The sequence below is a fragment of the Lissotriton helveticus genome, chromosome 10 (genome assembly GCF_964261635.1).
Source record: "Lissotriton helveticus chromosome 10, aLisHel1.1, whole genome shotgun sequence".
In the NCBI taxonomy this organism is placed as follows: domain Eukaryota; kingdom Metazoa; phylum Chordata; class Amphibia; order Caudata; family Salamandridae; genus Lissotriton; species Lissotriton helveticus.
The window spans coordinates 425,670,032-425,683,857 of NC_136071.1; the positions used below are offsets into that span (position 1 = coordinate 425,670,032).

A 13,826-nucleotide genomic window follows, 5' to 3' on the forward strand; every position below is an offset into this window, starting at 1 on the left:
GACCTGATAAAGTCCCAGGTTCCTCTTCCGTTGAGAAGCTAACATATGGGGCCCCTATAGCAATGCCCTCTCAAACAAGATATTGGAAGGTGATAACATACCTCAGTCTTGGTTGGCAGCAGAGATAATTCCTATCTTTAAAAAAGGCGAGACTACCTCCCAGGCAATTAGAGGCCCTTAAGCTTGATTGATAACCTGCAAAAGGCTTTCTGTCACCGGATTCTATCTACCCTCCAAAACTGGAGGAGTGAGAAGATGATTCTTTCCCCATATCAAGCAGGGTTCCGCTTGAAAGTGAGCACCATAGATCAGGTGTTTCGTTTAAATCTTCTACGGTGGAAGTATGTGGCCCTCTCAAAAGATCACATGTATATTGCTTTTGTTGATTTGAGGGTCGCTATTGATCTGATCCAGAAAAGCTTACTTTGGTCATCATTGACCAGCATGGATATTGATTAAAACTTAGTAGACATTTTAATTTGATTGCGCGATAGGACCTAAGCCTAAATAAGGTGGGGGAACAGGGGGGAGCTAACTGATTGTAGACCCATTATGCATGGGGTACGACAGGAATGCATTCTTGCTCCAACCTTGTTCTCCCTCTATATCAATGACCTGGTGGATTATTTACTAAAAGGTGTCATGATTGCCCAAAATTAGGGGGGCTCCCCATTCCCGCCTTACTATTCGTGGACAACACTGTGCTACTCTCCTGCAGTCCCAGGGGGTTACAGAACTTATTGAACAGTTTTACTAATTATTGTGGCTCTAGCGGTTTGGAAGTAAACACCTCCAAAACCAAGATTAGGATTCTAAGTACCAATAAAACTTTTCATTGGGGGTCCCACATGTGTGGAGCAGAACGTCAGCAGGTCAACCATTTTGACTATCTGGGGGTGAGGTTTGATATGTTCCCCAAATGGAAGGCCCATATTCTAAAATCTGATCTTACTTTGCTACACGGTGCAACTTCAGTCAGCAAACGATTAAAAGCCTCAACACCTAAATCCGTGCCCCCAGTAAATTTACAGGCCCAAAGTACAATCTGTGGCTTCTTATGCGGCAGAAGTACGGGGAGTGGAGAATACTCATGGGTTGTCTGTTTAAGAAAATTGTTTTAATAAATCATTGTTTTGTTAACCACGAAGTACGCCGTCAGTCCTCCTTTTCTTTGACATTGACCTCAAAAGAATAGGGGAACTTGTTAAACTGAGACCTTTACTTTATTGGGATAGATTATGGTCTACCCTCGAACTGGGTATATACAGGCCTGCTTTTGAGTATATTTTATCTTTAAGGAATGGTAACACCATCCCATTGGTTAATTTTATAAAAACACATTTGAATTTTGAAGTCCTGTGTATGCTCTGGATAAACCCATCTCAGATTAATGCTAATTTCAAGGCAAATGTTAAAGAGAAATACTAGGCCTTTACCGTTGAGTCATATCATCGCAATTCAAAGACAGTTCTTTTGACGGAGGATTTCTTGACTTTTAAACCTGACCCTGCAGCAGAATAATTTATGGATGCCTTTATTCCACCATTACCACGCACCTTGCTAATTAAACTTCGACTTGGCATGCAACTTGTAAATGATTTTAAGTATAAGTGGGACCCTGCTAGACAAAAATTTACAGAATTATCCATTATGCTAGTCATGCTAAGGACATAGAACAATTTATTTTCTTTTGCCCTGCATATGTTAAGTCCAAGAGGTGCTGGATAAGACAGCTAAGTATTGCTTTAGGCTCAAGACATTATGCTAAAGCGTATAGGATTTTAAGATCCGATTGCAGTAGTGGGATGGCTTTAAATCTTGATTGCTACTTTACAGCAGTGAGGCATATAAGAAAAGTATTTGATATCCCACTGTAAGCACAACGAGATGAAGTCTCCTTAGATAAACTTTTCTCTAACATATGTCAATTAGCATAATATTCGTGATGGTTAAATCTGTCTTTATACTGTGTGTAAAAGATGTTTTTATGCATGTATACAATCTTGACAATTTTCATGATGTTAACATTTGCATATTTAATGTATATTACTTGTAGTTGCTTACTTTGTTCTTGCACTACGCACAGCCACTTTGATTTTAACATATTTGTTTTATATGCAATTTAATGATTTTATGGGCTTGTTCCCGAAAGAAACTATTTTGACTGACTGACAAATATTTGCAGATACTCAATTTCCAAACATTATACACTATATCATCTTATCGGTAAAATCACACATCAGTCTGAAACGTTGTGGCCATTTCCATGGAAAATCTGCTTTTTGCAATTGTGCTACCACTTTATGCTTCAGGTATGTATTTATTAAAAGTGACAGTTTTTAACCCCTTAGCTGCGGCGGCTATTCCGCCGCAGTGCTAAGGGGGAGGGGGGCCGCGCGGCGCTCGCGTACTCGTGACGGAACCGCTCCGTCATGGCCCTCGGGTGAGCTGTGCTTATGACAGAACAGTTCCGTCACGGCCCTGTCAGCCTAATAGAATGCTCAGCGCAGGCGCGGAATTCGTGCCGCGCAGGCACGGTGAGCGGGCCATGACGGAATCGTTCCGTCACCAACACAGCCCACCCGAGGCTCGTGACGGAACGGTTCCGTCACGAGCACGCAAGGGGTTAAACACGACTTGAGAAACATTCCTGCCCCCGCCCTGATGACAATGTGGTTAATGAACTAAGAGGCAATTCAGCAGTCATGTGTATACTATATGTGGCAAGTTGTGTATACTATATGGAGCAAAAGCTTAGTCTATTAAATCAAACAAATGTGTTTTTTGTGCAGCAGATATGCTGAACATGCGTATTTTAAGGTGCTCTCATATGTGATAAAGAAGACAATGGTGGCTCAGTGAATTACAATATTTGTCCAGGATCACATAATTTAAAACCTGTGTATAACCCGAGGATTATAAGGGGGTTGAGTAGATTACTTAAGTCACCACATCTGCAAGTCTAGTACCATTTTGATGATTTTTCGAGGCTTGCTAAATTGTTGATGTCATGGTGGTATCACTACATATCTCAAATAAATTGCATTGGTGTGCTTGAAGAGATGTCATCAGCAGTTGTTGAGTCAACAGATATCGTCGGAGAAGAAAGTTAAAGCTATGGACTCAATAGCTGGGGGTAGGCTCTGGATGGTCAAACTATGGACTTTTATATGACTTACAAGCATATTTTAGCCCCTCACCTTTTAGAGGTCTATGCTGATTCTCTACAGAATGGCAAACTCCCACCGTCCATGCAGGAAACAATCATTTTCATAGTGATGAAACCAAAGAAAGATCTAACTGAACCTCCTCCTACTGCCTATTTTCACGGCAAAATTGTGATAAAAAGATTCTGGCTAAAGTTATTGCAAGTAGGCTGTCCCTGCTACTTGAGAGTATAGTATGCCCTGTACAGTCAGAATTTGTGCCTCACAGGTCAACTGCTCTTAAACTATATGCAATATTTGCAGTGAATAACCAAATCAACCCAGAGACTAAAGTAGCAGTTAATCTCCTTGCACCGAAAAGGCATTTGATTCTCTGGAATGGCCTTTTTCTACTGGAGACCCTCCAACAATATGGCTCGGCAAATGATTTTCTTGCTTTGATATGAATGTTATATACAAGACACACGGCTTGTGTATGCGCTAATGGCCTGACATCAGATCCCCTTCCAATAGCCAGGTGTACCAGACAGGGCTGTCCCCTATCCCCTTTCTGATTTATACTGGCCATGGAAACAAAGAGAAACATACAAATAAGGGACCATTCTTTAGTGGCTGCCAGCTGTGTTTGTCTATGTAGGCAGAAGATATTTTAAAACCTGTGAAAACCCAGAGATAAATATTGCACCACTGGTAAGGGAGATACTCCTGCTACGACAATATCTAGGTGTAATTATACACCAAAAACCGTATCAAATTGTTCAAATTAATTATGGTCCTGTGATTGACAAGTTGACAGGACATGTTGGTACTTGGCTTAACCCCTTGGCTGCGGGGCTGCTTCCCCCCGCTGTGCTGGGGGCGGGGGGGCGCGCACAGCGCCCTGGTGCTCATGACAAGCTCAACTCGTAATGAGCCATGGCGCTCCGGTGCTCATGACGAGCTGAGCTCGTCATGACCGCGCCCGTTTAATGGAACGCTCAGCACAGCAGGAGAATCAGCCCAGCATGCGAGCTTTCCATCAAACGGGAGCGGTCATGACGAGCTGAGCTCGTCATGAGCACCGGAGCGCCGTGGCTCATGACGAGCTGAGCTCGTCATGAGCACAGGAGGGGCTAAACTACGAATGTCACTGGTGGGGCAAGTGGCAATAATCAAAATGGTTGAGCTATCCAAACTAATCTATCTCTTCATGACTAGCCCCACCCTTGAAAACAAACATTCTTTAAGTCCCTTTTGACCATATTAACCAAGCAGATACGAACCAATGGTGTGGTCAAGACCACTAGGAGCACAATGACACTCACTTATATAAAAGGAGTGTTCCATGTTCAGGATCCAGAAATGTATAACTTAGTTGCTCAATGCAACTTTTCAAGATTTTGGTATAATCCTGATGCCCACATTCCATATTTTATAACAGAGCAAGACCAGACAGAATGTACACCAAGGACCTAGCTGTTACCTGTAGGACTACTTAGACCTCTGGTGGAGGAAAAAAATGTTGCCACTACACGTTGGGATAGAGGGATTTATGCAGCAGATGTGCTGGGTTGTCTTTTACTCACCTGCTCTAAAACTATTGCATAACCTTTTGTTGTCACTGACTCAAGAGCACATCGTACAGCACACCCTGACCAAAATGGCACTGCATGAGGTTGGTCAACAATATAAATAGGAACTTCCTGTCATTGGACCAGTTTCAATCTCAAGGTGATGCCCCCATGATGGATGTTTACATTTATGCTAGGCTTTGAAATATTGTTAAGGAAAAGATACCTGGATTCCGGGAGAGCCAAGTGAATTGTTACCATTGACACAATTGATTATATCACCAGATCACACACAGTGGGCCTCCAGACTCTACACTAGTATCTCACAACGTAGGCTGGGGCATGCGGAATCGGCTAGACGGGCATGAAAGGCATAACTCAGAAAACATCTAACAGATGCTCAATGGGCCTTATGTTGTTTGCAAACACGCACCATCTCCATGAACTATAGGCAAAAGCTAATACATAACACATCTGGATACAGAGCATACATTACCGCAGTGAGACAACATAGGATAGACTCACCACAATTTTATCAATACCATGTGGACAGGATCTTGCTCTTTTTCTTCATCTGGCATGGTCTTATCCTCTTATATATCAATATTGGCAGGCAGTTATAGGAGTTGTGAGCGACATGACCGACCATCAGGTAGCAGACAACCCATGTAGTTCCTACAACAACTGAATGGCTGAAAGATATGGGGATCTGTAATGTTCGCATTGAGACTTATGCCATGATGCAACCCATAGCCTCCAGTCCAAGAGATATTTGGGGCCCTTACAGGACATACCTACTACGCAGATTTCAGAATGCTTCGGAAGTAGCAAATGTAGGAATGGATGGGTAGTTGCATTTGGCTGATATGATGTGTGATGTTATTTCTTTGGCAAAGATGGGAATATGTGCAGTATTGTTGCTCTCACGCCTTGGGTACAACATTAGTGAGCGGCGATGATGCTATCTGTTCAATTCATTTAACACTGTCCCAGGTACAGAATTGATATTAACTTCTGAAATGTCCTGTTTTCTATTCTAGATATATTGACATGTGAATCTCTAATCATATGTGCTGTCAGCAATCATCAGTGTAAACTGTACTGAGTTTAAACAAAAAGAATAAGAAGAATGTAGTACTGTCTGTTTTTAACACAGCTCTGACATATCTCTCGTTCCTCAAGCCATAGATTGACCAGGCTGTTTGGTTGAAGACTCTCTAGATGGAAGACAAGACAAGTGAATGTGCTGTAAGGGTTGACTTAGAGCTGCCGGTGAGGAGGTAGCCAGAGCATCCTAGCCTTGCTTATCGCATTTGCTGAAAGCAGATTAAAAGACATGCATATAATACTTGTCACTTACAGTCTTAAGATCTAGATTTTTTTGGGTCACTCTAGCCAGGAAGATAACGAGCCTTGCCTATGGCATCAATCTTTCTACCGCCATATGTCTTAACTGCAGCACCATACCTCCTCCAAGAAATCAGGGTACTACCCTGCAGAAATTGTGAGTGACATATGTCCATTACGGACACCCACTCAGTTTTCCTTTGGACTGGGATCAGATCATGATTTCCAGACCTGCTCTTTTTGCCTCAGCATGCACCCTAATACCATAAAAGAAGGGGAAGCCAAGCTCTTCATGGGCAGACCCATGGTGGACCATCAACACCACCAACGATTGACATATTATCGCGCTAGCTATACATCCTCCCCCTCAGCAGTTAAGAAATGAAGAAGCACAAGGAAGTTGAAGAAACGCTTTAAGCGTAAGTCTCCTCGTAACTCTCTGTCTCCCATGGGACCTTCGTCCTCGAAGCCGGAGTCGGCTGACTTGATCCCATCGGGTCCTCCTCCATTCAGCCCTAATCCACCAGTGGACTAGGCATGGGAGGCCTCCGCCACCTGAGTGTCCGGCGTTGGCCTTCCCTGAGTTACCTTTCCAGAGTTGGGTCCGGCAGTGTTCCTGAATGAAATGTATTCCACATTTTTGAATACCTTGATGCTGGCAGAAGTCCCTTCAGGACCAGTTATCCCATATTGGCTCTCAATGTTCGTGCCCTTGTATCCACAGCCCTTCAGCGCTGCTCTGACGGATCTTGCCTTGAAGACTTGGGGTACAAAGGATGGAAACTGACATCCTTTGCCGAGGCTGGTGCCTTATGGCCTTAGTAATACTGCCTGACATCACTTCCGGCGTTGACTTAGACCGGCACTCTCTGACGGCGACTTGAGAGCTTTGAAGTTATCCGGGTGCAGTTGTTATTCTATTGGAATCTGCAGGCAGAAGTATACATAAGAAAAGGATCATTGGGGCATACTATGGTGGATAGTGAAGTTAGGGGAGACAATCCTCCATGGAATGTATGTGCTATACTGTTGAAGAAATGTTGGTAACCTACCTTCTTTGCAAGTTGTGAGTGGACAGAGGAAAGAAGAACTGCAAAATGGATAGCCCCCTTCATGTTTGTGGAAGAATAGAAGGGGCAAAAAGAAAACAAGTTACTTACCTGTAACTGTGGTTCCCCAGTATTGGTAACGTTCATAGATTCCCATGCTTTTGTATCATTCCCCTTCGTCGGAATGGGAGTCTCGGTAACAAAATAACATAGCAGTAGGTACAAAAGAGAAAGAAAAAGGCCTAGGCCTCATTCCCTTTTGTAGCATATCCGCCTCTTTTTGTAAAAGAGACCAAACTTAGGCATTATTATTATTATTATTATTATTATGCGTTCTAATATAGCGCCCGATTACCCGTAGGCATCTCGGCGCTTGCCTTGGGAACCCGTCCTGGCTTTTTCCCTGTGAGATACCCGTACTGGGCATCCCCAAGGTGAAAGCCAGGCATCCCGCCGCGGGGGGCCGTAGTGGAGATTAAGCAAGCTAATGCCCAGAGCTGCAGAGTGTGAACCCGTGATTCGAGTAGGCACCGAAACGAGAATTATCGAGTCCGTGGATATTAGGGCTCAAGACCCTGCCGCGTCGGGAATTGAACCCTGGTCCCGGTCTGACCTCTGCTTCAGGGTCTGCCTCCTCTAACCAGTGAGCCACACTTCTCCTTCTGGCATCAGCCAATCAGAAGAGCCTCACCCCATAGAACCCTCCTGAAGGAACCTCAGAGCCTCAGATAGATTTTCGTAGCCGTTGTGTAACAGTCACCATATCTGCTGAAGACTGAGCTTTCCTCGGGGAGGTGGGTGGGCGCATGGGAATCTATGAAAGTTACCAATACTGGGGAACCACAGTTACAGGTAAGTAACTTGTTTTCTTGCCCCAGTATTGGAGCTTTCAAAGATTCCCATGATTTTGTATCAGAGTGGCAAGCAGTCAGCCATAAGCACATTTTGTGGCATAAATAAACATTGCAATAGCCATTATCACATGAGAACAAAAATGTTCAGAATAAAAGGAAGGTGGGATAGAAAGGAAAGCTCACCAATTAGTGGACGAGGTTCCTCAGGACTGCTTGGCCTACAGCCGTATCTTCCTGATGCAAGGAATCCAAGCAGTAATGCTTTGTAAAGGTGTGCACGCTGCTCCAAGTCGCAGCTCTGCAAATGTCCTTGATGTGCACTCCCGAAAAGAGTGCTGTTGAAGAAGCCACCGATCTTGTGGAATGGTCTCTAACCCTGCTGGTCAGCGGCTTTCCAGCTGAATTATGACAATGTAGAATGGCACTCGTAATCCACCTTGCAATCCCTTGTTTGGAAAGAGGGAAGCCCTTCTGAGGACCACCAAAAGCAATAAACAATTGAGAAGATTTACGGAATCCTATGGTGCGATCCAAGTAAAATTTTAAGCACCTTTGTACATCCAGAGAATGTAGCGACCTCTCCGCTGGTGAAGTGGGGTGCGGAAAGAAAGCTTTAAGAATAACAGGTTCATTCAAGTGGAAGTCCGAGGGCACCTTAGGTATGAATTTTGGATTAGTCCGTAAAATCACAGTCTTTCTTTTGAATTGGAGAAAAGGCTCCTGGATTGTGAGCGCCTACAATTCCCCAACTCGTCTTGCTGATGTGAGGGCAAGAAGGAGAGCCAACTTCCATGAAAGGAATTTCATATCTGATCGATGTAATGGTTCAAAGGGGCCCTTCATGAGCTGTGTAAGGACCAAATTCAATTGCCACGTAGGAGGCGGAGGCCTCACCGGGGAGTAGACACAAAATAAACCTTTAAGAAACTGTTTTATTATCCTGGAAGACCAAAGAGAAGGTCCAGATGCTGAACGTCTGTATCTGGAAATCGCTGCCAAATGAACTTTTATGGATGAATGGGCCATCCCAGACTTAGCCAGGGACAAAAGATAAGGCAGAACTTGATGAGGTTGTGAAGAGAAGGGGTCAACATCCTCTGTCTTGCACCAAATGCAAAATCTTTTCCATTTAAGATGGTAAGTCTTGTTAGTGGAAGGGGCTCTAGCCTGGGAGAGAACTTCCTTTATTTCATTTGAGATGGGAAGGTTCATAAACTCTCGCTGCTCAGGAGCCATGCTTTCAGGTGCAACGACGCTGGATCCGGATGCCAAACAGGCCCTTCGGACATTGTGAGGAGATCTGGAATCGTCCGCAAGGGAAGTGGAGGAACTAGCGACAACAGGTGGAGTTCCGTGAACCAGAACTGTCTCGCCCAAGCAGGGGCTATCAAGATCATTTTGCATGGTTCCACCTTGATCTTCCTGATAAGCCTCAGGATCAGTGGAATGGGGGGAAAAGCGTAGACAAATGTCCCTGACCAGGCTATCGAAAGCGCATTCCCCAATTACTCTCAATGGTGAAGCCTGCTTGCATAAGACCGGCATTTCTTGTTGGTCGGTGTGACAAAAAGATCTATCGCAGGCTTGCCCCACTGTCGGAAGACCTCGTCCAGAACCTGCTGGTTCAGTTCCCACTCGTGACTGACTGAGGATGACCTGCTTAGTCTGTCGGCATTTCCGTTTAAAACTCCTGGAAGGTGTTCCGCCTGTAGCGAAATCCCATGTTGGATCGCCCATTCCCAGATTTCTTGAGCTTCCTGAGACCTGGTTCCCCCTTCTTTGTTCACGTAATGCATGGCCGTGGTGTTGTCCATCCGGATGAGAACTTTTGAACCTCCTAGACGAGGGAGAAAAGCCTGAAGAGCCAGGTTGATTGCCCTGAGCTCCAAGAGACTGATGTGGAGCCAACGAGTCTGAGGAGACCAATGCCCACTGACATGCAGGTCCTGCAGTACTACTCCCCAACCGTCCAATGACGCATCCGTCGTCACAACCTGAGGAGATGGATCGCTTACGAAGGATAGACCTTGGGACAAGTTCTCCTGCTGTGTCCACCACACCGCAGCTTTGTTCATTGCTGAGGTCATGGTCACCTTGTCGTCGAACGACCCGTGAACCTGTCTCCACTGGATGTCCAGTTGCTCTTGAAGAGGACACATCCTCAATCTGCAGTGTGGAATCAGAGGAATGCATGAAGAGATTACCCCCAGAAGGGATTTGTAACGGCGTACTGAAAGACACCTTCTTCTCCGTAAATCTAGCGCCATGGTCCGCAGTTTTTCTTGTCTCTCCAAGGTTGGGAATGCTTTCTTGAGATTTGAGTCCAAGATGGCTCCCAGGAAGCGTGCTGTCCTTGACGGGACCAGAGATGATTTTTCTCTGTTTAGAGTGAGACCCAATTCCTGGAAGAGGTTTGTGCACGCGTTGACCGCTTCCCTCGCAGCCTCCCTGGACGGAGCCTTCAGTAATCAATCGTCCAGGTAAGGGAAGACCTGCAAATGATTCTTCCGTAGAAACGCAGCTACTGGTGCCAGCACCTTCGTGAAAATTTTCGGAGCTGAGCGAAGTCCAAAGGGTAAAACCCTGAATTGAAAGTGGCTCTTGCCTACTGTGAATTGTAGAAACCTTCTGTGTACCGGGTGAATTGGTACGTGAAAGTACGCATCTTCGAGATCGAGCGTGGCCATGAAATCCCCTGGATTGACAAGACGTAGCCTGTCTTGAAGAGAGACCATCCGGAAGGATAGGGAGATGAGATAGGTGTTGAGCTCCCTGAGATCTAAAATTGGGTGCCATTTCTCTAGCGTCTTCCTTACCAGGAAGAACCTGGAATAGAATCCTTCTCTTTGGGCGGAGGGAACCGGCTCTATCGCTCCTTTCAGGAGCTCTGATGAACCTCGAGCCGCAGATGTTTTGATGGAATGGCAGCAGGGGGCTTGAATGGTGGGATTTGCGTGAATTCCAGAGTATGGCCCTTTCGAAAGATGTTGAGCACCCATTGGTCTGATGTTATCTTGGGCCAATTTCGAAGGTATTGTGAAACCCTGCCTCCTACTAATGATTTTGCAGAGGTGGGTACAGTAGGAAGAGCCAGGAGGCCGCTATTGTCTTTTGGAAGCATCACGTCATTGGCGAGCCTGCTTCCCTCTGTTGTTAGGCCTTGAGTAATTTGAAGACTGACCTTGCCTTTGCTAGTACGGTTGACGGTACTGTTGTGAACCTGAGCCATATGATGAGTACCTCTGCTGTTGATAAGAGCCTCTGTAGGAAGTGCTCTTGCCCTTGGACCCCCTAAAAGGAGCTTTGCGGTACTGAAGCGTACCCAGAGACTTAGCAGTTTCAGTATCTTTCTTAATATCTCGGAGGGTGTCATCAATCAGCTTACCAAATAGTGCTTCCCCATCAAAGGGCAAATCCAAGATCTTATTTTGGATTTCGGGCCTGAACCAGGTCGCCTTAAGCCACCCCTGGTGACGAAGAACTGCACCTCCACCCAAGGAACGAAAAGCTGTTGTGGCAATATCCATGGCACAGTCTATGACTTCCATTGACGTTGCTTTCCCTTCTTGCAAGATCTTTTTTGCCTCTGTCTTGGACTCCGGAGGAAGTTGATCTAAGTGTGGCGAGATATCACACCAAAGTTAGCGATCGTACCTGCCCAATATCGCCAAGGCATTAGCTGCTCTCACCAACAGACTCGCCAGTGAAGAAAATCTTTTTCCGGCGTTATCCAGCCTCCTGCCCTCTTTATCCGGAGGAGTTGTCAAAGGAGCCGAGGGGTTGCAAGACTTCCTTTGTGCCGCTTGTGAGATTACCGAGTCCGGTCTCGGGTGCCCCGTCAAAGACGCCGGGCCATCCTCAGGCGCTTTGTATTTTTTGTCGAGGCGTGGTAGTACAGGGACCACCGTCGCTGGATTTTTCATTGCCTTAAGGCCTTCATCCTACAGATGTTGAACAATAGGGATGGATCTTGTTACCTTCCTATAAGGTTCTTTAAAATCATATAAAAAACACTCAGTGGAAGTAGAAGGCAGAGATAGTTTGAATCTGCCAGCCGCTCTCTCCATTAGCTTGTGAAACCCCCCTATATCCGCTGGCGGGGAGTCCACCGTATCCGGACACAGAGATGCTGGGTCAGGAATGACATACTCATCCCATTCCACCCCTTGACTAGGCCTTTCATAAAAAATGTCATCGTCCTCCGATGAATCATCATGGGTGTCCAATGGAACCGATAGCTCTTGTGGAACCGGAGTCTGTGGCCGAGATGGTACCTGAGATCGCATTTCAGGAGCAGCCATTGGCGGAGCCGCAGGGGCAGGCAAGTCCTGCACAGTCGGAACGGTAGCATCAGCAGGTTGTGAACATCTTGATTTATAGTCCTGCAGCATATTGTGAAGGTCCTGCAATAATGATGAAGGAACAGATACCATGTCCTGTTTAGAGTACTGTTGTGGCTGGGAAGAATGATGATGGTGATAACCACATTCCTGGCTGTACTCTCCGTCAGAATCTGTCTCCTGACATTTGACCAGAAGCTGGGAAGGACTATTCGCATAGCTATACGAGTCCTGTTCGTCATCCTCTGACTCATCGTCCTCCTCCTCTAAAAGCAGAGCTGGAGGCAAGGGGCTAACTCTCGTAGGAGATGTCATGTCCAGTGTGATCCTTGTTATAGAGATGGTAATCCTCTTTTCCGCCGTCAAAATCGTCGACGATCCCGTCGACAATGGAGTTGTCAATATTGCCGTCGATGGAATAAACGTCGTCGACGAAAGAACACTCAACGACGAGATGGGCGTCGACGATGCCGTCGACGACGAGACCGTCGACGCTCCTGCTGTCGCCGTCGTCAATGTTGTCGTCGTCGAAGCCCTCGACGACGACACCGTCGTCGTCACCACCATCGACGAACCCTTCGTCGTCACAGCCGTCATCGACATCCTCATCGACGTTGTCGTCGTCGACATCCCCGTCGATGTCGCTGACGTCGTCGGCGCCTTCATCGACATTGGTATCACTGTCGTCGACGAGTCCTTCTTCGTCGACGATCCCGTCGACGTCGATTGTACCGTCGACGAGCCCGTCGACGGTACCATTTTAAGAGCAGGCTTCAATTCCTTCGACGAGGCCTTCGTCGACAACGCCGTCATCGTCGATGACTTGGTACTTCTGTCAGATTTTCCAGAAGACTGGGAAGAGGGCTTTTTGAAGGCTTGATCAGTCTTCATTCCCACAGAAGGCGTAGATGGTCATTCCCTCTTCTTTTCACCATGGTGAGGAGATTTGCCTGGACCTTGGCTCTCAGACTCTCTGGGGGTCTATTTTGAGGCCTTAGAAGAACGCTGCACAGAAGGAGAAGGGGAAACCCTACCCCCTTTGACTGACCTTCTAGAAGATGACGCAGATGAGGAGTCCTTACTGTCACTGGAGACTGTGTCCTTTCTGGACTTCAACTTCTGGAGCCAGGTCAGAAGCCCACCCTCACGATCCCGGAGGGTCTTGGTGGAAAAGGTGTGGCAGATCTTGCAGTCCGCAGCCTTATGGTCAGGATAGAGGCAGCCGATGCAATCCTTATGCTTATCCTCCACAAAAAGCCTTTTCTTGCCACAGGTGGAACATGGCTTAAAAAGGGCCTTCTTCTTTTCCTTTTCAGACATCCTGGAAGGAACAGCTAACAATCCTGAAAGAGAAATCCTGAAGAAAACTTCTGAAGAGAAGAGTTTGAGCAGAGCTCAAAGGAGACTCCCTAAGCACAACGTGCGGTAGAAAATCTGAGGCTCTGAGGTTCTTCAGGAGGGTTCTATGGGGTGAGGCTCTTCTGATTGGCTGATGCCTAAGTTTGGTCTCTTTTACAAA

At 46.2% G+C, this 13,826-nt stretch overlaps 1 protein-coding gene and 1 long non-coding RNA gene across 7 annotated transcripts in view; one reads left to right on the forward strand and one right to left on the reverse strand.

Annotated features, from left to right (window-relative positions):
• Positions 1–13,826, reverse strand: part of UBN1 (ubinuclein 1) — an 810,192-nt gene that overhangs the window by 470,572 nt on the left and 325,794 nt on the right. The gene's annotated exons all lie outside the window — the stretch shown is intronic.
• The window catches only part of LOC144784250 (uncharacterized), a 497,620-nt gene that overhangs the window by 467,487 nt on the left and 16,307 nt on the right, over positions 1–13,826 (forward strand). The window lies entirely within an intron of this gene.